General features: G+C 37.6%; 1 long non-coding RNA gene across 2 annotated transcripts in view; it reads left to right on the top strand.

Annotated features, from left to right (window-relative positions):
- LOC145511511 (uncharacterized) overlaps window positions 1-22,190 on the top strand; it is a 533,216-nt gene that overhangs the window by 245,915 nt on the left and 265,111 nt on the right. Inside the window, exon 2 of one of the 2 annotated variants that reach the window (XR_014057911.1) lies at window positions 17,223-17,313. This is a non-coding gene — a long non-coding RNA (uncharacterized LOC145511511). The remainder of the gene's footprint in view (window positions 1-17,222; window positions 17,314-22,190) is intronic. The other variant, XR_014057910.1, reaches the window with a different exon arrangement.

Raw genomic sequence — 22,190 nt, 5'->3', positions numbered from 1 at the left:
GATTGTTGAACAGATGTTTCAACTTATAATCCAATAATCCAGTGTATGAACATTTCTACTTCACCATAGCATCTCCATTCTTCAGTATTTTCCAATTATTAGGTTGATGCAAAAGTAATTGTGGTTTTTGACTGTAATTTGTAAATCATTATAACTAGGCTCAAACACATCTTTATTAATAAAAATACAACCATTACAGTCAATACATTTTTGCCAATGAGAAATAAATTGGTTTATTCCTGTAGCATAAAAATCTATGCTTCATGATTTAACGTTCTCTTGCAAAGCATTTTCTGCCTCTTGCTGGTGGTGGAAGCATTTTCCCTGAGAAAAGTTGTCAAGATGCTTGAAGAAGTGGTAGTCAGTTGGTGAGAGGTCAAGTGAATACTGCAGATGAGGCGAAGCTTTGTAGCCCAATTAGTTGAACTTTTGAAGTGTTGGTTGTGCAAGGGGCAGTTGGGCATTGTTGCAGAGAAGAATTGGGCCCTTTCTGTTGACCAATGCTGGCTGCAGGCATTGTAGTTTCTGGTGCATCTCTTCGATTTGCTGAGCATACTTCTCAGATGTAATGGTTTTGCAGGGATACAGAAAGCTGTAGTAAACCAGACGGGTAGCAGACCACTAAACAGTGACCAGAACCTTTTCTTTTGGTGTAAGTTTGGCTGTGGCAAGTGCTTTGGAGCTGCTTCTTGATCCAAACACTGCACCGGTCATTGCTGGTTGTCATATAAAATCCATTTCTCGTTGCACATCACAGTCCAATCAAGAAATGGCTCATTGTTGTGTAGAGTAAAAGAAGACGTCACAGTGACGATTTTTTTGATTTGGGGCTGGTTCATGAGGCACCCACTTGCTGAGCTCTTTCACCTTCCAATTCGCTGCAAGTGCCAAACGACCGTAGAATGATTGACGTCGAGTTTTTTTGGCAACTTCTCCTGTAGTTGGGAGAGGATCAGCTCTGAGGATGGCTCTCAGTTGGCCATTGTCACCTTCCCACGGCCGGCCACTGTGCTCCTCGTCTTCAAGGCTCTCATCTCCTTTGCAAAACTTCTTGAACCACCACTGCACTGTATGTTTGTTAGCAGTTCCTGGGCCAAATGCATTGTTGATGTTGTGAGTTGTCTTTGCTGCTATAGGACCCCTTTTGAACCCAAATAAGAAAATTGATCGGATTTGCTTTTTGTCTAACATCATTTCCCTAGTCTATAATGAATAGTGTTGTTATTGTTTAGTCGCCCAGTCGTGTCTGACTCTTTGCGACCTCATGGACTGCAGCATGCCAGGCCTCCCTGTCCCTCACCATCTCCCAGAGTTTGCCCAAGTTCATGCTCATTGCATCAGTGATCCCATCCAGACATCTCATCCTCTGACACCCTCTCCTCCTTCTGCCCTCAATATTTCCCAGCATCAGGACTTTACAACTTTTCTAAGACTTTGTCTACTTTTCCAAAATAAATATAAACAGCAAGTAATATGTCATTAGCAAAAAACCATAAAGTGACAAATGTGGATTAAAATCATGTATAACATGATCCCATTTAAGAATGTTTTCCAGTATCAAATGGCAAAGTTCAACAATGCAAAATCACAGTTCTTTTCCATCAAGCTAATAAAACAATTTTTGTTGATCCAGGGAAAGAGAAATGGTGTCTTGTTATTATTTAATTTGCACTTGCTCAAGTACTGTTGATGGTGAACATATTTTTCATTCATGTATTAGCTGTTTGTATTACTTTTTGGATGGCTTATTCATATCCTTTGCTCATTTTTCTATAGATCCTTTCTATTTTTCTTAATGTTTTATGGGAGCTTAGTTGTGTACTGTTAGCTGATTTTTATACATTAAACATTATAAATATTTTCTCCAAAAAGTCGGTTATTTTTTATATTACTTAAAGTATATTTTGCATATCAGAAATTTTAGATGTTTTATTTTTTGAACTATCACTAATTTTCTTGGAGGTTTCATATATGACTTTGAAAGCCCTTTCCATTTCCACTATTGTATTCTAACTATTTTATAGATCAGTTTGATACATGTGGATCTTTATCAAATTTCTGCTTGTGAATTGTGTGAGGTAGGACTCTAATTTAAAAAGTTTTTTTTTTATATGAATGGTCGATTATCTGAATACTGTTTATTAAAAAGCTAAACATCTAAAGCTGATCTGAAATTCTCCTCCTTCCACAGACTGAATAACCATATTTATAAGGATTAGTTTCTATATTCTATTGTATAGTTTTTATTTGATACTCTACATGGCTGGTGCCTCTCGTTCTATTTCATTTTCAGTTAATTTCTGGCTGTTTTCCCAATCACTGACATGTATTCAGTGGTTTTCTTCCTGAGCGCCTTTGCTGTCTTTCTCTGCCCTTTCTCTGCCATACCAGTGTTGCTCAGGTGCTGGCTTTGTGTTTTCTTCCCAAATTCCAGGAAGAGATGAAAATAAAAAATTTCCCAGATGTTAAACTCATGTTAAAGCTTTCTCTTTACTGCTGAACGAGTTAAAAATTCCTAGGCATACATTTCCATTAAAATCATTGGAAGCAAATGTTAAGCTTGTTGGAAAGCAGGAGAAGTTCATACTCTTCATGAAAGGACGTTATGGTAACTGGTTTGTCCTTCTTTTAATTTTCTCATAAGGAGAGTAATGTATGTGGTTTTTAGAAAGCACGAATATGCAAAAAATTAATATATAAACCCATCATGTAGCGATAACTATTATTAACTTTTCGATGCATGACTTTCTCTTTTTTTTTATTTACGCTTAGACACATCTTAATATTATTTTGCTAAAACGAGCCCATAATGTGCATATTATGAATAATTTACTGCTGGCTTATTCACAAAACACATTGTGAGCACTTTAAAAAATGAAATAAGCAATTCTTTTCAGACCTTATATTAATGCTCTTGTATTGATGTACCATGATTGGTTTAACCAGTCCACTATGTGGGGATTTGTGTGTGTGTATGTATGTTTTTCCATTTATTTTTAATACTATAAAAAATACTGCAGTGAAGCACCTTTTAACTAAACTCTGTGTGCGTTTATTAGTATGTCGTTTGTGAATTCACTAGCATAATTATTAGAGAAAAACATTATGTATATACAGTTTAAAAAATTGCCTTATCCTGCCATACTCCCCTTAAGAAACAGTAAAGTTGGCATTTATGTCTCTACATAAAGTAACATGTTCTTTAATCCCTGTGTATGTGTGAGGGTAGACTTCATTTGACTGCAGCCCTAATTGGGTATCTCAGTGAGAGTACAACGAGGGGATATTGGAAGCAGAGCTGGACACTGGGAATTTCTCCTGTTCACACACTCTTGAAACTGTTTTGTATCTCAGCATGGTAGCCTGTCCAATATTTCAATGACTTAAAAATACTTGCTGGCTTGTGGCCAGTTATGGATAATGTTAAAGGGAAAGGGATTCTCAAAGGACAGATTATGGGAGGAGAAAAGGAATAATTGGTTTCTCATAGGACTCAGGAAGATGCTAACGCTCTCTGATAAATGAAAATGTATTGATAATTATTGTCTGTTTCTAGCCTATTCCAGCTTCCTCTTGCAGAATGGTTCAGAAACATAGCCAGTGTAGTCAGAGAGGGTGGGCTCTTGACTTGCCTCTGCACCTTACTCTCTGTATCAGCTTTAACAAGTGAGTTTCACCTGAGTCTTGGTTTCCTAAACTACTTGTCAGATTTAAGTGAGGTATGACTCGTAAAGGGCTTCCCAGGTGGCTCAGTGATTAAGAATCCACCTGTCAATGCTGGAGATGCAGACTCGATTCCTGGGTAGAGAAGATCCCATGGAGGAGGGAATGGCAACTCACTCCAGTATTCTTGCCTGGAAAATCCCATGGACAGAGGAGCCTGGCAGGCTACAGTCCATAGGGTTGCAAAGAGTTGGACACAAATTTATGTAAACCTTTCAGAAAGCAGTTGGCAAGCAATAAATGTTCAATAACTGTAAATTCATATTATTATTAGCTAGTAATGAAGTAGAAAAACAGTTTTTCTGAAGTCACAGATAGAGATAGCAGTATCTCTCATCCCATTGTTGGTTTAAGTTTGACTGGATATTTATCTTCTACTCTTTCTCTGGGATCTGTTGAGTAAACCAAGGAGAGAAAGGAAAAGAATAAATCAGCAAGGACAAAATTATTGTGCACTCAGTTTCTATTTGGAAAGTAAGGTGCTCATGTGGACAGACAGAGAGCATTAACTGCATGCAGAAGTCTAGAAAAGAGTGAAGCATGTATTTGTATGTTCATATTAATTTGAACTGTTTTACATAAACATATTATTTTGCATTAACTGTATATTGCTCAACACTTTCCTCAGCCAAATGAGGCCATCTGGGATTTTTCCAACTATGGCCACTTCTCATATGAGTTAACCTCCATGTAATCAATGTAGAAGTTCCTAGCTCTCTCCTGCTAGAATTTTGACCCCTATATTCCAGAATCACTTTAGTAGTCAATTCTTTTGTGGCCAAGAGGGTCTTAGGGTCACTCTAATTATCTCCAGCTTTAATTTAAATCTGTTTTGCCTTTTCCCCTCATATACAGATAAAAGCTTGACATTTTCATGATAAAAATGTTGTCATATATGTGAAGATGATAATTAGCTAATTTCTTGGGTTTCTGTTTGGTAAAAGAAAAAAAAAACACTCCATCCTTTAAACCTTTTCTTTCAGTTCATTTGTAAAAGAATTTGCTCAAAGTCCTTTCAGACTTTGTGTCTTGAACTTCTGCTTCTTGAACTTGACATTTCTTTTGAAAAGGGTATGATTTTCTTTTTCTGTACCACAATATGATTTAATTATAATAAAGTAGTGAAATAAGTAAATGATAATATAGTGATTACAGACAGCAATAAAAGCTCAGTGATGTCTCTTTAACACCAATAACTGTTCATTTACTACACACTTACTGCTTACTATGTGTTAGTCCAGGTGCTAGAAAAAGCTTGTTAACCATGATGTAAGTAGTCCCTACCTGACTCAATGAACATGAGTTTGAGTAAACTCTGGGAGTTGGAGGCCTGGCGTGCTGCAGTCCATGGGGTTGCAAAAAGTTGGACACGACTGAGCGACTGAACTGAATTGAACCCTCATGAAGTTTACACATGGGGGAAGGCATAAATAGAAATTAGTAAGGTAAACAATATGCCTTTAGATAGTGATGAGTGTTCGTTGCTCAGTCGAATCCAATTCTTTGTGACCCCGTGGAATGTAGCCCACCGGGCTTTTCTGTCCATGGGATTCTCCAGGCAGGAATTCTGGAGTGGGTTGCCATATCCTTCTCCAGGAGATCTTTCCACACAGGGCTCAAACCCAGGTATCCTGCATTGCAGGCAGATTCTGAGCCACCAGCGATAGTGATAAGTGATCTAAAAAATAAAGCAGAGTAGCTGACTGAAATTAGAGGGAGAAAGGTCAAGGGCTATTTTTAAAATGGTGTTCAGATAAGAAATTACATTATTTTGAAAGCAAAATGCTGTTAAAGAGCTGGCCATATAGAGATCTGTAGAAGAGCCCTTCAGGCAGAGGTCAAGTGGTGCCAAGATGTGGAAGAGCTTGAGGATAAGGTAAATAGCAGTTCAGGGAGGTGCCTGGAGCCAGGACTGAAGGCATCTGGAAGGTGATAACACAGAGACTGGGTCAGAAGCCACTGGATGCCTAAGAGTGGGTGGAGCTGTGATGCAATGTTTTGCTAAATCCCTGTGGTATGTGTGAAAATGGACTATTAGAGGAAAGAGCAAAGACAGGGAAAATTGTTGACAACATAATTCCTCTGACGCTCCACACACATCTTTTCAATCCGTTATGTATTTTTTTTCCCCTCCACTGCCGAATTTAAAGAGCTCAGAAGAGGACACCTTTGGAATGCCGTGTTGTTGCAGGTTGAGGGAAAGTGTTGTGAAGTCAACGGAGAGCATTCTTACTGGTCAAGTATAAGATTCAGTGCAAGAACCAGGAAAGCTCAGCCTCAGGGCTTCAGAGTAGTCAGAGAACTCAGTTATTTTTTTCTGAGCCACAATTTCATTTATCTTGTGCCCAAAGAAAGTTGAAAACTTTAGTAGGTATGGAGATGAAATAAAATAAGTGGAAGTTGTGGTCCAACTTCATGATGAAGGAAGAAGACATAAACAAAATAAACACATATGTTTGATCAAAACAGTGAGTCCTAAAGGAAATCAACCCTGAATATTCACCGGAAGGACCGATGCTGAAGCTCCAATACTTTGTATGCCTGATGTGCAGGGCTGACTCATTGAGAACATCCTGACGCTGGGAAAGATTGAAGGCAAAAGGAGAAGGGGGCAGCAGAGGATGAAATGGTTAGATAGCATCACCGACTCAGTGGACACGAATCTGAGCAAATTCCGGGAGGTAGTGGAGGAGAGAGAAGCCTGTGTGCTGCAGTTCATGGGGTCACAAAGAGCCAGACACAACTTAGCTACTGAACAACAACAAATTGATGATATAATTTGTAAATTATCAAAGTATGATTGGTTTGAGTATACTTTTGTCCTGTGCAGTGTGAAAACCTGATCCTTAAATCTATATTTCTTCTTACATAGAGACAATGATTCTTGGGCCTATACCCAAATTGGTTCTTCTTTTATCATTTTCATTTCCAGTTTTTTACTTTGAAAAAAACAAGGGAGCAGTTTAAATGGTTTCAGTTTTTATAATTATTAATATTTTAAGAATACTGAGTTCTACAATTTTTATCACAAGTGTAATTCTCACCATTTCATATATGTCAGAGTGATGTTAAGTATCCTTGTATAGTCTAGAAAGCTAGTCCCCACATAGGATATTTTTCCCCTGTGGTGAGACACATTGTGAGCTCAAATACTGATTTACAAATATGCTTTTGGATATTGAGCTATTTGCACAGATGGAGAGTGTACTGTGTGCACTGCATAGAGAAAACTTGAAGTACAGATCAGGAATGGGGTGGGGTTAACTGAGAGTAATGAAATATGTATGCTTAATGGAAGTGTGAATATTTCTTCTGCTGTCACTTGGACCTGACTCATCTCCTGCTTGATATTTACTGTGAGTAGAGGAGTTCTGCTTTGTTTTTTAACCTTTTGAGGAAGTAGGCTCTGTATGCAATTATGACCTAAAATGGAGCCCTCAAGCTATGTTTTGAGGGGTAAAAATAATCACAGCAGAACCAAAGTGATTCACCTCTCCCTTTGCCAGAGAAAAGCAGATGAGAGCGAGAGAGTGACAACACGCTTTGACCACTGAGAGAGAGGCGACATTACTGTTTCAAGATTTTTGAAAATTCCCCTTGATTTCAACGTTTCATCTTGTTGGCGTGTATCCAGCAACCTGCCTCAGTATTTTCCAGTAATAACTTACTTAACTTGTCATCTCTTAAGAAAAGGGAGCCCATATTTTCCTCAGTTTTAGCCATTGGTGGAAGCGATTTCACCATCCGTAGGGATGAAAGTATCTTCTTCTTTGGCTTTTTAATATCTAGATTCCACAAAGCTTTCACCTCCCTGGACAGAGAGGCATTGTTGCTGAGGAGACTTACAGTACATATTAGTATAATTATACTGGATTAAGTGGCAGTGTAATCGCTTAATACGTTTTCTTGGCTGAGGAGGAAAATGCAACCTAGAGAGAACTGTGATTTCCCAAAGGGCTAACAAAGCAAAGGAAGCATTTGAATGGTGGAAGGAGAGATGAAGACTGTTTATTCCACAATCCCTGGGATAGTTATAACTCACCAATAAATACAAGCATTTGATTTCTATTCTTCATCAAGATGCTGCTACCCTTTTTTTTTTTTTTAATTTTATATTGAAGCATAGATACAAGTGTTGTGTTAGTTTCAGGTGTACAGCAAAGCGATTCAGTTGTACATATAAGTGTATCTATTCTCTTTCAAATTCTTTTCCATGTAGGTTGTTATAGAATATTGGCTGTTATCCATTTTGAAGTTTGATTTAGTTTATTTTCTCATTTGTCAGTAAATGATAATTGACTATCTTCTTATTTCTGTAGATTTAAAAAATAAACATCACACTTGCAGGTCTCCCAATGTTTTCTCCTCTTTACAGCAATCAAAATGCAGACATATGTTGAATAATTTTTATAAAATAATGTTAGCTACTCCATAGAGATTCCAGCTATAGTTATGTACCCTTTGGGGTTACTATTTCAGAAGCCAATGACACACACACTTTGTCTCTAACCTCTGTAGAGAGGGCAATAAACAATGTGCTTTGAGCACAAAAGTCTTCAATATTAATTGCTGATACCAAAAGAAAGTGCAGTGTTACTCACTCAGTCACTTCTGACTCTTTGCAACCCCATGGACTGTAATCCTCCAGGCTCCTCTATCCACAGAATTCTCCAGGTAAGAATACTGGAGTGGATGTTCATTCTTTTCTCCAGGGGATCTTTCCAACCCAGGGATCAAACCTGGATCTCCTGCATTGTAGGAGACTCTTTACCATCTGAAAGTACATATCGAATAAATATTTGATATCTACTTATTGTCATACTGTATCCATCAGTGTTTTTGGTGTACACTTTTGATATCAGGGGCTTCCCTGGTGGCTCAGATGGTGAAGAATCTGCCTTCAATGCAGGAGACCTAGGTTGAATCCCTGGGTTGGCGAGATTCCCTAGAGAAGGGAATGGCTGCCCACTACAGTATTCTTGCCTGGAGAATTCCATGAATAGAGGAGCCTGATGGGGTACAGTCCATGGGGTCTCAGAGTTGTACACGACTGAGTGACTATCACTTTCACTTTTTCATATTAATTTGTATCATAATCTGAAATCAAAGTCTTTTGCTTAAATGAATAACTACTGTTTCATGAAAAAATGTCTCTGTATTAGAAATTGTACTAACTTCAAATATGATCATATAGAAACATGAAAAAATCAGCTCACTATGGTAGGGTGTTTTGAGAGATATATTTTGATGAATCTTGTCCAAATATCTGTTCTATTAGGAAGAAAGATTCTAAGGAAAAAGACTGATACTTTCTCTTCAAAAATTATTTCCGTGCTAATGAAAGAACTTGTTCTTCCTTTGAAAAATCCATGTTTCTTCACTACTAGCAGTCTCAGAATTAATCTTTGTTTTTCGTTTTTTGGAAGTCAAAACCCCATACCAGGTATGCTTTTGCAGCAAAAGAAAATAAAAAGAAGGAAACAAAAAGGCAACAATTTCCTCCTTCAGCACATTCTCTTTTTACTTAAACATTTGTGGAAGTGAGAATGTGTCTGTGCTTGGAGCATGAAGCTTCAGTCGTGATGGCTTCATGCTCTAAGAACCTACTGTCTGTGTAGCAGCTCAGATGGAAAGACGAAAAGTGTGTATCTCTGCTGGTTCAGCTGCAGGACAACAGTGCTCAGCCACCCCTGCTGTAGGAGACTTCAGACTGCGTCCTAATGCCCACCTCAGGGATCACTAGGGTTCCAAAGACCGGTTGCCGTAATTCCATGCTAGAATTAAAGCTTATGTTTGGATGTGTCACCGAATGTCTCCCCCCACCTCTCTGCTTCTGTCCCTCCCTCCTCCTTTTTCTCTTTTATACATATATACATGCACGTGCACACACACACACACACACACACACATATTTTTAATTTTTCTTATGAGGTATTATCTTCTGGAAGGAGAGTAGGGAGTTGTTCAAGGTATATTTTTTCATATTCTATGAACAGCAACTCTGACTTAAATTATACTCAGAAGTAATCCTAGACTGATAATACCCCGCCTAATTCTGAGAATCTGCAAAGCCTTGTTTGTCCCAAAACATGGAATATCTTGGCCCTACTGTCTCTTCTCCTTCTTGGCTGCCTTTTTTTTTTTTTTTTTTTTTCATTTTTACATTTTATTAGCACATTTATTTGAGGAAAAGAGTGAAGAGAGCAAGTACAGACCTCAATATTTTTAAAACAAGCCTTAATGTAAGTCCATGTATGGTTGATTGTTGGTTATTTTAGAAATGTAAAATGGGACTAAAATTAATGTCTAGCATAATTGTTTGGAGACTCTAGATTTCAAAATAGAGAGTTGGCTGTGCGTATTACTATTCAAAGGAAACCAATGAAGAAGTAGTTTATCTTTCAAATATGATGTTGATACTTTTACCCTATGTAGCTATCTGGGCTGCCATCTCCACAATTACTGTTCGCATAAACACCAAATAGTGTCCTCTGTATACTTAAGATTTCTGACTGATTTGTCCTCTGCTTAAGTCTCCCATGTCCCATACCTCACTTTACTGATTCTATAATTCACATGTCAGGCCTAAATAAGTGATGAATGTGGCTCTGGACATTTGATTCTAAAGAAATTTCAATCAGCCCGAGTTCTCTTCCTGACACATACTAGGCAAAATATTTTCCCCAGTAAATATATTTGCTCCTATAACTCAGCGAATTTCAAGTAGGAGGGGTTTGTTGCCATTACATCAGGTCCTTGCAGGGCGTTCTTGGCTAAACTGACCCCTCAGACATTAGTATGATGACAGTCTGAAGATCTACATGAGCTCAGCCCTGACTAAACCCCATGCTTGTCTGATGGTCCTCATAAACCTAACACGTCTGAAAGGAAACTCCCGATTCCCCACTCCCACATTTCAGATGCAAACTTTTCTTCTTTCTTCCTCATGTCAGCAAATAGCACCACTGTTTGTCATCTTTGGCTATTGCCTTTTCCTCCATGCTCATACATGATACACTGGCAGGTCCTTTCGATTCTACCTACAGAGGATATTTAAATGCCTACTTCATTTCCTTTACCACCACCCTGGTCCAAGCCTCTGACTTCTGTCTCTAGACCAGAAGAAGCTTTCTAACAAGTATCCCTATTGCTTCTTCTTTTTTTTTTTTTTTTGCAGTTCTCTCATTTAATTTTCTTTGAAGACAAATCATGGTACTTCTCATCCAGCAAACTCCCATTATTTCTAAGATAAAACTAGCTCCTTCCCATGGTCCTCCAAGTCCTGCATGGCTTAGCTCTTTCCTTCGACCCCGTGTCCTCTAACACTGAGGTCTTTTCAGTGTTTGACAGTATTGCCTTCTTTTCCCAAAATGTTCCTTCCCTGCTCTTCATGTGGCTGGCTCCTTCTCTCATCATTTGTGAATCACTCTGAATGACTCCCCTTCAAGATTATTTCATGCCCACCTATCTAAAGCACCATCCAAAGGCTCCAGTCAAAACTCTTCTCTCAGTGTCAGCTTCTATGATTTCATTTTCCTGTTTTCTTTTCTCTTTAATCCTTATACAATCTCTTGTTATGTATAGCTTCCTGTCTAGCTCCTTCAAAGACTGTAAGCTTCATAATAACTAGGGCTTTTTCTTTTCACCACTGAATATCCAGTGCCATGAACAGTGTCTGTCACAAAGCAGAGACTAAGTGTTTGTTGAATTAATGCTTTTATAATGAGTAAGTGTTAGTCACTCAGTCATATCCAACTCTTTGTGACCCCATGGACTGTAGCCCACGAGGCTCGTCTGTCTATGGGACTTCACAGGCGAGAATACTGGAGTGGGTTGCCATTTCCTTCTCCAGGGGATCTTCCCAATCCAGGGAATGAACTGCATTGTAGGCAGATTCTTTACCATCTTAGCCACCAGGGAATGGCAACCCACGCCAGTACCCTTGTCTGGAGAATTTCATGGTCAGAGGAGCCTGGTGGGTTACAGTTCATGCGGTGTCAAAGAGTGGGACACAACTGAGTGACACGCACACATACACACACACACACACACACACACACACATACAATGAGTTAAGTTTCATATTTTGGATTATAGCAATGAAATTTATGAAGACATTTGTTTTCATATAGTTTTGAAAAAAATTCTATAAAACTGATAATACAAAATACTTAAAAAGACAAATATAATAATTCTCTGTGAGTATAGCAACACTTGCTTCTGTGTGCAAGTAAAATAGAAAAGCTGATCAGACTCCATCATTCGATTGTGGAATTTAAGAATAAAAAAGTAATTATTTTTCCATTTTTAAAGGACTTAATTAGTACACAAGTTTATTAAGCTTGGAGTATTCAAGCTTTCTGTATTCAATAATTCAAAAATCTCAACAAATACCAAACTGAGTGCATGTGAACTAAAAGTTCATTAATCATATTAGTAAGAAGTAATATTCACCCAGTCCTTTCTGTATTCAATGTTTAACATCTGTTTTTCATTTGAATTTCACGAGATTCTGTAAGTTGTGCTTTATTTTCATTTTGCAGATGAGAGCACTGAGGCTCAGCAACCTTGTTAGAAAATCAACTAAAGATGACTTGGCTCATAAGTAGAAGGTTGGAAAGATTGAAACCCAACATTCATGTGAAAAAGTCTGAGCTCTTTGTCTGCCCCTTTGATGTCTTTTTTTTTTTTTTTTCCTGCACATCTTTCTGATGTGAGAAAACTTGCTGATAAAATGAAGCCTCAACATGGCTTTTAAAAACAGTATTAAAATATGCTTAAGTTTGCACTTAAGTTTCAGGGAACAAGTTTTGGCAGCACATCAGAATACACTCCTACTTCATTCCTCAGCTGTGGCTTATTCCTCCTATCTTAGAGGCTGGAATTTTGATCAAACTGGATGATAGGAAAAACATATATCCTTCAATAATTGGTCAGAATAATAAATGTCCAGAGCTGGCATGGGACCCTGTGGAGGAGGCACCATAAATTTCGTGCCGAATCAGCCTAAGAAGGCAAGCTGAGGCCAAAGAATCGCAGCTGTCATTTGGCTGTGGGAAAGAGTTCAGAGGTCCCTTCCACTGTTCATTCCCATGAACTTAAGGTTCTCAGAGGGGCACTCCGGGAGGTGACGCTCCATTTTCTGTAGTAATGTGACCCAGAGCATGACAGATTGCTAGTAGTGAATCAACAGGTTATGATAAAAGTCCAAACCTGATTTATTTCTTTTGCCTGAGATTGACTTTATTTTCTCATATATCCAAACACATGTTTGTAGCCTAGCAGGTCTAATAGAAGCCAGTCCAAACTATCAAAATGAGATTTCCAACTAATATTATATACTCTAGAAAATTTATTGAAATTATGAAGCATAATTAAATATTTCAGTTTTCCCAACAGAAGTGACCTCTACCCACAAATGTAATTTTATTTATGTGGTATAAAATTTATGTTAAGATTGGAAAAAGTAATTTAGGAGAAATTTCTTTTGTCATGGAAAGATACTGCTTAATCCAAATATGGAATATTAAAGATGATCATGAGAATGGAGTACTTCCATATGAAAGGATCTGACATTACTGTCAAGACCTCTTTGGACTTCTGTTCTTGAAATACTTGATACGTATAGGAATATTGTGATGGGAAATTTGTGATAAAACTTTTGTGTTGTGAAATTTGATGAAAGTAAGAATGATTATAATAAAGATAAAACAATAACAATTATGAGGTCTTAATGCATGCTATGCATTGTTCCATGTTTGGTACTTATTAATTAAAAATTCTTATAACAACCCTATTTTTTAGGAGATATTATTATCTCCATTTCATAGGTATATATTGATGCACAGGACAAATTAAGTAATTTGTACAAGGTCAAACAGCTAATTTGTAATTCCATAAGTTATTTGGTGATAAAGGTGATGAAGAAAATGAGTTTTTCTATTATTCCATCAGGGAAAGAGTTGTGAGAGGGCACGTTTAACTGAGAAAGAAAGTGAGGAATGCTCGTTTTGCTACTAGATTTACTGAACAACTGATATCTTTTAGGCCAGAAGTCAAGTGTACAGAAAGTATAAAGTAACAAACACTTTTTCACATTTTATTGCACTTTTGTTAAGTCCTTTAGGTCTTGATATAATGTATCAAATATATAAATATACCTTTTATTTACATTATGTATTGTGGCCCATTTTGGCATCTGATCTACCATTTTTCAAAAGATCTGGTAGAACCAAGAACTTGTTGATTTGGGGAGGAACAGAAAGTGAAGAGGGCACCAAATTCCCCAGGGTAATTGTTGATTTACTATGAGTGTTGTCTTCCTACCAGTCTACTTTTTTGGATACCATCTCAGAATTAAAACATCAGACAAAGGTTGACTTTTTAATGATTCTCAAACAGAAGAACATGTAACAGCAAAAATTAGAGTCTAGCTTCTAGTAAATAGCTGAAAAGTCTAGTGCAGTGTCAAATGATAACAAACTGCTTGGTCTTTGAATTAGAACAATACTGGGAGTCAGAAACAGCTGTAGCACGGCAGAAAGGAGAAATACTCAGCTGTGGTGTGGAAGATGATGGTGAACTGTAAGAAAAAAAATTGTCACTGGATTTTATTATGTGCTAGCTAATTAATGATAAAGAATATTTCCTTTGTACATTTTAAACCTATATCAAGGTAAACAGGCAGACTACTGGAAGAGCTTTATTCCTGTGTGCATATCTATTAACCTTGGCATCTGAAAGAGTTCCTCTTTTATTCTATAAAACTCTTCTTTTTAAGCCAATAACAATTTGTAAGTTGGCTCTTACCATTATCATTTAATTCCTCCGTCACAGAAAACTTTTCATTTTACACGGTGATGGTCAGTAATGCCTGCAGTAACTCTATTGTGGAACTAAGAAATCAAAGTGAAGAGACTTTATACTCTGCGTGCTCAGTAGCTCAGTTGTGTCTGACTCTTTGCGACCCCATGGACTGTAGCCTGCCAGGCTCCTCTGTCCATGGAATTTTCCAGGCAAGAATACTGGAGCAGGTTGCCATTTCCTCCTCCAGGGGGTCTTCCCAATCCTGGGATCAAACCTGAGTGTCTCATCTCTTGCATTGGCAGGTGACTTCTTTACCACTGTGCCACCTGGGGAGCCCATTCGTTACTCTATGACTAGATACTCATTGTAGAATTTAAATAAATGTTGGCTGCATTCTTCCAGCCACACATGGTAAACATGATTTCTCCCTGTCTGTCCTTAGCTAAGAAACCAGTCTCTGTGTTTTATTTGTATGTTTATTTATTTGTATTTTTATATTTATGTCTCTAGCTAAACAGGTCTTAGAACAGCAAACAGTCAACTGGTATTTCAGGACAGTGTTCATTGAAAATGTCATGGGGCTGTTTTTGCTGTACTTTTATACACATGTTGTATATGCAGTTGGGAATACATGCAGCTTTCTAATTTCAAAAACCACTTATAGGGGAGTGGGCATAGTGGTCAAGATAGACACCAAAGAGTCATTAATTGTGTAGCTTTTTCTCTGGTGGCAGGGCTATTCATGTTTATGGTAGAGATGACATGACTTCATTTAGTAACATACAGAAAGCTTTTACTTTCCTGGACTTCTCCAGCAAACCCACAATGATACCTTAGAAGGAGACAGCCCCCTCACCCTCACCTCAGCTGCTCTTTTATTCACCACAGCCTCAGAGACACCCTTGACTCCTTCTGCTCATCAAGACAAAGGTGTAATTGTTCTTGTTTACTTACCTTTTGAAAAAATTAAGGAGTTTCTCTAGATAAACAAACTCAAAAGCTAGTTTGTAAAATGCCTCAGATGCATTATGGACTGTGTTGGTAAAACAGGTTAAGTCAGAACTATATTTGGTCTTTAGATTGGCGCCTTGATATTAAAAAAGTAACATTTGGGGGTTGATGTGCAATTAAGGGTTAAAGGAAGAAGGAAAGAATCACCACAGTTAGGCAGAAGTCAGAGGAAAACATTTCAGGGAGTAACTGACAAGCAGTTCTTTCCTTTCCTTTCAACTCCCAGGAACATTTCAACTTCACATGGACCAGAAGCACTTTGACATTCCTTTGCCCCTTGGCTTCTGAGGTTGAATACTTCTAAATCATTTCAAGTCACAAACCACACTTAACTCTGTCAGCTGGTCTCTGAAATAGGCTAACATTTATTTATTCATTCATTTGTTAATTCATTCATTTCCATTCTGCTTCCATGAAGATATATCTCTATAAGCTTTAGGATTGGTAAGGATTTTAAAATAGAGTAAAGCCAAGATCGATTATTGATAAATATGGTATATGAAAGGTAGTAACATGTATACATAGGATAGAAATTATTTCTATGACATAATTATAACGATTAGAAGAAAATTGGGACATTAAAAATATTGCCAACAAAAATAAACTAGTACTGAACAATGTAGTGATATCATGAATGTGATGGTGGTAGTAGAATTGAGTAATAGTTGAATCCTACTAATAACTTCTTGTAAATCAGGACCTTGTGATCAGTTGGCTGGGAACTAGATGATCTCCACTTTTCTTAAGCTAGAGGTAATGGGAGCTAATAGTATTTACAAATTTTGGAGATAGATATAATCCACATATTGACTAGAAATAAAGTGTTTTCAAGCATACTTATACATTTAGTAGCATCTTTTGACATAAAAAGTGTTTCATGATGTTAATTATAACTTATTCCTATCCATTTGATTTTAAAAAATCCACTAAGGGAGCTGAGTAGATATTTGTTAAAATGAGAAATGTGCATTTAGATTCAGATTTTACTGCATAGAGTAATCACTTAGTTGCTAGGGAAAGATTAGCTGTTCATTAAAAAATACTTTTGATAATTCTGTACAAAAGGTAGTTAGTTATTAATAATCCAAATGCTGTGAGTTTTAAATGAAAAACCATCTGAAAAGCAAATGTTATCATAAATGCAAGGAACTAATGCTTATAATGCTATCATCTTTTGCAGTACTTTTCTTAATATTCCATATTTAATTCCTTTATTGCTTATATTATAAAAATTTCCCCTGATTTAAAAATATCTTTATTTTAGAAAAACTGGAAAATAGAGAAGATGGAGGAAATAATTTTAAAATGACATATTTGTTCCTTCATTAGAATAATCACCTTTGTCACTTGTGAAACTTCTAACATTCTTACACCCTGTCTCATGTGTGGGTATCTATATTCATATACGTGTCTATGTGTATTGTTCATGTAGGTCACCTTACATTGTATATGAGAGCTATTCTTTTAAATTAAAAAACACCTTCCCAGACATTTTTTACCTTTTCTTATTTCAGTAAATAAAATCTAGTAGATCAGGAGCCAAAAAGACCAAAGAATTGAAAAGATTTTCCAAACACACACACACACACACATACATACATACATAGCAACCACCCCTCCAGTTTGTTGTATTAGATTCTTTTGTCATTCCTTGGACATCATATTGGTGTTTCTTCTTCCAGCTTCTTCCTGTGGTAGGATGCCATGGACTCTGATCATAGGACTCTTTGTATTCTGAAAAGTGTGGGCTACAGTGGAGCTAAGATCAAGCAAGTATAAAATTGTTTTTACAAAGTAACAAAGATTCTACTAATATTTATGGCCAGTGCAGTAATTACCGCTTGTGCTTTTGACCCAGTTATTGTTTTCCACTTTTGTCTTGTTTTTAGTGTAAATCTTGACAATGAAAATGAAGTTTCCTATCATCTACAACAGTGCTACTTCTTCATAATTTATGGCAAAAATGTGCCCAGTGAGTGCCTAAGTACTCTATCTATGTACATAGGGGTCTCTAAGAAAGTCAGAAATACATTTATTAAATGGAACTAGACGGCTACGTTGGCATAATAAAAAAGTCCTGAAAATGAGTTTAAGACAGCTGAGCCTTAATAGAAGGCAGGTTTGTTTCTTGTTCTTATGAAATCTGATGCAGTTCAGAGGACATTTCAACTCTGTGGCTTAGGGATACAGTCTACTTTTGACTATGGCTTTACCATCTTAGCATGTGGCCTTCAAGGTTGCCATGGAAAAAGGGGAGACAAAGAAGGCACACCAATTATATATTTTAGCTGTCTCAGTTTGCAAGTGGCATGCATCCATTCTAAATTCTTAGTCCTTTTGCCAAATTAGCCATATATCTTCAACCTAGATGTAAGGGAGGTTAGAAAAATTTTGCATCTGTTAGGATTCAACTAGAGAAATGGAATCAGTAGGAGATAGACATATTAAAAGATTCACTACAAAGAATTGGTTTATAAAATTACTGAGGCTGGTAGGCAAGTCTGAAATCTGAAGGGGGTACCTAAGCAGCAGAGACCATGAGCAGGCTGGAGTTTACAGGCACAGGCTGCAGCTGCTCTACTTAGCAGGACTTGCCTTCTTGTCTCAGAGAAGTCACAGCTCTGTTTTTAAAGCCTTTCAACTGATTGAATCAGGCCCACCCAAATGATCCAGAGTAATCTCCCTTAAAGTCAGTTGATGTATCCTTTTAATTACATCTGCAAACTCCCTTCACAGCAACACCTATCTTAGTATTTGATTGAAGTAGTACGAGTTGGACACGACTGAGCAACTTCACTTTCACTTTTCCCTTTCATGCACTGGAGAAGGAAATGGCAACCCACTCCAGTATTCTTGCGTGGAGAATCCTAGGGACGGCGGAGCCTGGTGAGCTGCCGTCCATGGGGTCGCACAGAGTCGGACACGACTGAAGCGACTTAGCAGTAGCAGTTAGCAGTGTAGCTAGCCAAGTTGACACATGAGAAAAACAAACAAGCACATAAGGGCACATATGGAATAATAGATGAGCTCTAATGTTCTCTGCAAGAATGTGAGACCATACTAGGACTCATGAAGGATTACCGTTTAATGACTTGGTACTCAGTCATGTCCGTCTCTTTGTGACCGCATAGATTATACGTAGCCTGCCAGGCTCCTTCATCCATGGAATTTTCCAGGCAAGAAGACTGGAGTGGGTTTCCATTTCCTACTCCAGGGGATCTTCCTGATTCAGGGATCGAACCTGTGTCTCCTGCATTTCCTGCTTTGGCAGGCATGTTCTTTACCACTGCACCACCTGAGAAACCACCATTAATGACTACAACAACAAAAGAAAAAGATGTGAATAAAATGAACAATTAGATCCGTGGCCCTGAGGGTTGATGGGTATGAAGGAAGAGAACCAATATTTAATTATATAATATGTACATTTCATCATATAGGCTGAATTAATAGATTATTGAAAATACTTAATCTAGAACAATTTTTTTCCAGTTCTTAGAATCCTGCCAAGAACCAGCAAAATACCTTGTTATACTAACTTATCCTAGCAGAGATTGTTTTGATATTTTGTTTAGTTGTAATACTAACTATATTTTTACTCATATTGTTCTTATTTTCCCATTGCATCTATTTCGCTATGCTATTCTGTTGTTCTTCTTGCCTAAGCATTTCAAGCATATTTGTTAAATTCTTATTATTAGTCAGTCCAACTGGCCTGCATCCTTAAACTTAATACTACAGACTTTTGATTTTACTAGAAGCTTAAATGCTGTCTCTTAATTATCTTCCTTCCTTGTCTTATGCCTCTTGGCAATGCCTTTGTATTCCTCATTAGCAGCCCACTGAGCTGCATCTTCTTCTCACAGCGGCAATGAACAAGATAGTTTTAGTTTGGTAACTTCACATTACTTCCAGCCAGTTGATCCTCCCCATTGCCCAAGTCACAGCTTCCATTTCTGTTGTTGGTGTCACCTGGTAATAGCTGATGGTGTTTCACATGTCTCACTGTGCTCTGAAAATAATATTTGCCAAGAGTTGGCCAGACGCTGAAGTGGACAGAGACAAGCAAGTCTTCCATCTGCTACCCGCTTTTTGCTCTCTGAATGTACCTATATATTACCTGAGCAGAAAAAGAGACTTGCTCCTATAGACATCCATTCTGCCAGGTGCAGGAGCCAAAAGCAAGCCCTTTCTGACTAAGCTGTGTTAAGCCTTTCTCTGTTGGAAGTTTCTGTTTGCCAATCAGGCAATAAGTCAGAGCTGAAAGCTGCAGGAGACAGACAAGCGATGCAGAATTAATGAACTTCTTTGTGCCAAGGAACAGAAATAATATTTGGGCAGTAAACATTTTAGTTTTAAGGTCAAAGTTATTCCACCTAGGGACCACTATTAGATTAGCAAATGGTTTATCAGTCGCAGACAGAGCTGTTCTTGGTGGCCCTAAAGTGAAGTGGTTGTGCTCACCAAGTTGCAGTGTATAGTTTTCCTTTATCATCTACTGGGTCAAGATCTCACCTTATTGTAACTCACCTAAATATGATTTTCACTGCAGAATATCATTAGTACATGGTCTGAGTAAGCAATATGCATTTTAAAAATTGTCTAAACACCTCTTTACATGCCAACTCTGGCGATAATTACCAAATGTCTATATCTAGAAAAACAGGCAATTCAGAAATATCAATTTGTGCTATTATTTATGATACACATGTGCTAGTTTTCCCTAAATATAGATGTTTGGTAATTATCACTGGGACTATTTGTTACAATTCCAAAGTAGATACCAATGAAGTAAAACTATAACTTATTTGGTAAAAATGTAAATGCTGAAAAATTCTCATTATCTTTTTGCAGAGTACAGTTCTTAGTTTCCTATTCATATTTCATGTAATAATTTTGGATTAGCCATCTGGTTTGTTGAGGGTTGAAAATCTGTTTAACACCAACGCAGAATTTTTGTTAAAAAATAAAACAAGTCACACAGAAATCACAAATGTTTTTCAGGTATTTCATGATGCTAATAATGAATAACTTTCTGGAGATGGCATGTAAATTTCCACTTTAGCGCCTTCCTTTTTTTCATTTGTGCAATTTAGACTCACCTGCAGCATACTTTTGAAAACTGTCTTTCAGGGATGTGTCCATTTAAATGGTTGAGATATAACAGTTCTTACAAAATTTTCATGTTGGCCCACCCACATTATTCTAGTACCTCTCTTTCCCTTGTTCAAATGGTTAGCTCCATGGATTAGAAAGAACATTTTCTCAATGATTCCAAGTCTGTATCCCTGAGACTGAATTACCTCCTCCATGCCCCATGTCTGCAAATAGACTCCAACCTCTGTTACTCATCCTGGAGGGATGTAGTTGATTCACACCAGGAGACTGAGAAACAGTGTGAATTTATCAGTACAGATTCATTGCTTCATGCACCCAAATACCTTGAAGTGTGTGCTGCATAAAAAGTGGGTATCCAGCGTCATGTCTGGTAGACAACATTCTCACTAGCAAGTCCCCTTCCATCTATGACAGGAAACAAGCTGCTACTTCTGAATGTGGGTGTATAACTCCACCCCAAATCTTTGACCCCTGATGTATCTTGCTGCATTATTTTTATAGCCATTCATCTCACCCATGGCATTAGAACATCTGGATAGAGCATTTCATTCTCCATGTATCAGGCAGTGTAGATGGGGTTGACATGTCTCTGGTATTAGACTCTGAAGGTTAACATTTGGCTTCCACGGTTTATCCGAATATGCTAGTAGGAAATATTCTTTGGGGGGAAAGCATATTCAGGGCCTTTCAACACAGAGGTGTAGTTCTGTTACATACTACTGTATGTGTGCACAGTTGTGTCTGACTCCCTGCAAACCCATGGACTGTAGCCTGAGGGGCTTCTTTGTCCATAGGATTTTCTAGGCAAGGATACTGGAGTGGGTTGCCATTTCTTTCTCCAAGGGATCTTCCTGACCCAGGGATTGAACCCACATCTCTTGTGTCTCCTGCATTGGCAGGCGGGTTCTTTACCACTAGTGCCAGCTTACATAGTCCTTCAAAAAACACCTATAAGAAATTCAGCTTTGAAGAACAAGTCTTAATGGAATTTGAGAAAGATTTTCTCTTTCGCAGGTCCATACCTGCCTGAGTTAACCCCAGGAAACATGCTTCTAGATTCCCAGAGAAACAACTGAGAGGAAGCAGTAGGTTAGCTTTCCACAAGGTTTCAAAATAATGCCTCATTTCATTTTGATTGGGAGAAGAATGGTCAGTTTTGCTCCATGTTCTCTTATTTATCACCTAACCTTTGATGAAGAGAAGGCCAGGGAGTTTCTTGATCCTTATAGAAGTACTCTAAGTCGCAAGGGTGTAAGTTTTGAGAATATGTGCAAATAGGTATGCACTACATGAAAAAAGAGGTTCAGCATACAGACCTAGGTAACTCTCAGTCTTCTGGATTCTTCATTTCTTCTGTAAACATTTAAATCTGGAAAGTGATGAAAAGTTATTCACACATTACTTATAGGCCAACACTTAGGGTGCTCCCAGTAACAATTCATTTTTTGTTTTTATTTTAATTTGGCTAAAGTGAAAAATAAAGAATATAGATAAGTGAAAAGGCTAATAAACAGAAACATGTGCAGACCAAG

Source organism: Giraffa tippelskirchi, chromosome 6 (genome assembly GCF_054371585.1).
Source record: "Giraffa tippelskirchi isolate mGirTip1 chromosome 6, T2T-mGirTip1v1.2.pri, whole genome shotgun sequence".
Taxonomy (NCBI): domain Eukaryota; kingdom Metazoa; phylum Chordata; class Mammalia; order Artiodactyla; family Giraffidae; genus Giraffa; species Giraffa tippelskirchi.
Note: the sequence above shows the minus strand (reverse complement) of the source record. Positions and strands in the feature narration are given on the sequence as shown.